Genomic DNA, 2838 nt, shown 5'->3' with positions numbered 1-2838 from the left:
ACTTTTCGTAGAAATGGTATAGAATTTTTGAAAATCAATATTTTTCGATCAGAAAACTCTGGTTATTTTCAGGAGACTTTAAATAATAATACGCAATTATTTATTTAACAATTTTTTAATACTAACGATTTTTTATTTGTCCCCCATTGCATTTTTCGGGGTTTTTGGGGTTTTTGGCGGACCTACAAATTATAGTTGCGATGAAAAAAGGTTAAATAAACAATTGGGTATTATTATTGGGAATCCTGCAGCTGAAAAAAGTTTTCCGATAGAAAAATAGTTTTTTTGAATTATATACCATTTCTACCAAAAGTGTTTTTCCCCATATAAAATATGTACATGGGAAACTTTGGGCGCTTTGAGCGACCTCTAACTATTTTTTGATTTCAAAATAAAAAATAGGGATATATTTTTTCGGTATAGAACAATCCTGGGGGGTGAGAGCATAAAAATTCCGACTTTACTTTTTCACATGCATTTTTGGACCACCCTAATGCACATATATGTTTCTCGTATTTATAAATAGATTCCCTGAGGAAGACGCGAATATGCGTCCAAACGAGTAGGAGGAAAATAAACGTTTATTCTTGTTGTAATAAAATACCGAAAAGCTCCATACACAACATTAAACTCTCAGCTTAGTCGAGGAGAAATAATTATTACATACACGTATGTTTGGTTTTTGTACGGCTGCTAGTACCACTTTATATGAATTCGCTATTCTTCCACGCAAAAATCTGAAATGTGCTACTCTTCCACGCAAAATTCTGAAATGTGCTACTCTTCCACGCGAATAGTGAAATGTGCTAGTCTTCCACGCGAAAATCTGAAATGTGCTACTTTTCGACGCGAATAATGAAATGTGCTAGTCTTCGACGCGAAAAGTGAAATGTGCTAGTCTTCCACGGTAATTTGAGATGTGCTACTCTTCGTTGGGAGCGACGATATAATATAATTATTGCGCTTGCCACACAAAAGCAAAACGTTGAAATTTCTTGAAATCGGACTAAAATTACGCCCACTTTTCATATAACAGTAAATTCCAAAAATACTTGAAACTTCGATATTTCGCCATTTAAAGACGCTAATTTACTCAAACTTGATTCTAACAACAATCCCTTGAAAAGAAGTAACGTTATTATGGAGGTTTGGAAAATATGCGTGATGCCGCTCACATATATCTATATAAGTTTATCTCATTATTTCTAACTGAACGTTCTATCGAAGATGTTTGAAATGGTTGTAAAACCATCCCTCCTTACCATACAGGGTAAGTTTTCGGAAAGGTGTAAAAACTACATTTAATACTTGCTCCGCCCGAACTTAGACTTTGTTACTTGTTAAAAATATAAACATAAATACATACGCGGTCTTAGCCAAAACAATTTTGAGTTTGGCTGAATATTTAATGTCCTTGTTTAACTAGTCAAGTTTTAAATGTGAACTGGTATACATTTAAAAGCTGTATAATTCCTGGTTAGACTGTTATGAACTATAGAAACCATTGCTTGAGACAACCAAAATATCAATTCGAATTAATTGATTGCCCGGGGATTTTTTAGTTTGGCGGTAATTTCAGCTCCATAAAATATTCGTCAAATTATATATTTGTCTAGACCAGGGATGGGCAGATTTTTGGCTCTTGAAGCAGTCAAAGAGCCAGCAAGTGCTACGCAAGATGTAAATCAGTTCCCAGGGTAAAAGGGGTGTAAAAAATGCGTTAAGAGCATCCTGCGTCGGAGTACAAGAAATTTTAATACGTCCCTCTTCCCCCTTTCATGCTGTCTCTTGATATTACCCCTCATCTAACTAGGGTTGCCAACATTTTCTAAGAGATTTATAGTACTTTTTCAAAAAAACCTAAAAAAATATGGTCCACTTGAAATAAATATAGCATTATATTTAAAAGAAAGAATTAAAACGCTTTTTAAGTGTACATCTTTTTTCTTTCTTATTTTCTCTTTGAATTTCTTTGAAAGTATCATATGCTTTAACGCAGTCAATATTTAAATTAATATAAATCAAAAGCAGTGTTGCCATTTTAGCCGTTTTCCGGCTAGATTTAGCCGGTTGCGATAACAAACAGCCGGAGAAATTTCGATCTAGCCGGCAGCCGTTTTGCAGAAAAAAATTAGCCGTTTTTAGCCGATTTTGCTATTTGCCTTGTTTTATTAAATTTCAAATATGTATATATGTTTCCATTATTGACTAAGCGACCCAAAATCTGTTAGAAATGGCTACCAGCCTTATCGTGGAGAAAATTTTCATGTCAGGCAGGGTTGTATGAAATTGGGCCGATTTCGCTTATTTTTATTTTAAACGAAGAAGGGATTTTCTTCATATAAATGTCTTAATTTTAAGTGTGAAGTTTTATTCGCAAACTTAGAAAATAAGAAATTGTTTCACTGTTAAGACACTTAAGATGCCTTTGTGTTTGGATAAAGTGCCAAAAAACAGAATAAGTATTACATGTAGATATTGTCTTCCCAGATAGCGCATATTTAATTCTGCCTAAATTATAAAACATCATTTTTGCCACTCCCAAAGGTTTATGGTAAGGGAAAAATTGATATTTTCAAGCACTATGTACACATATATATTTTTTTAAACAAACTTTTTTGCTGAGGACTTATCTAAATTCCAAAAACCGAATGCCAACTTGAATTAAAGGAACCAACACTGAAGTGAGTCAAAATGAAAATAAAAGAGCACACATTTCTATGTAAAGCAAAACTCTCTGGGAATCCTACGAGATATCTGCCGGTCATATGACCGGTCATCTAAATGGGTGATCTGCAGTCTTTTGGCATCATATTTTACATCAGAATTGAAGGGATT

This window comes from Rhagoletis zephyria, unplaced genomic scaffold (assembly GCF_001687245.7).
Source record: "Rhagoletis zephyria isolate East Lansing unplaced genomic scaffold, Rhagoletis_zephyria_1.1 Rzeph_scaffold_00542, whole genome shotgun sequence".
NCBI lineage: Eukaryota > Metazoa > Arthropoda > Insecta > Diptera > Tephritidae > Rhagoletis > Rhagoletis zephyria.
The sequence above is the reverse complement of the archived record's forward strand: the minus strand, read 5'-3'. Positions refer to the sequence as shown.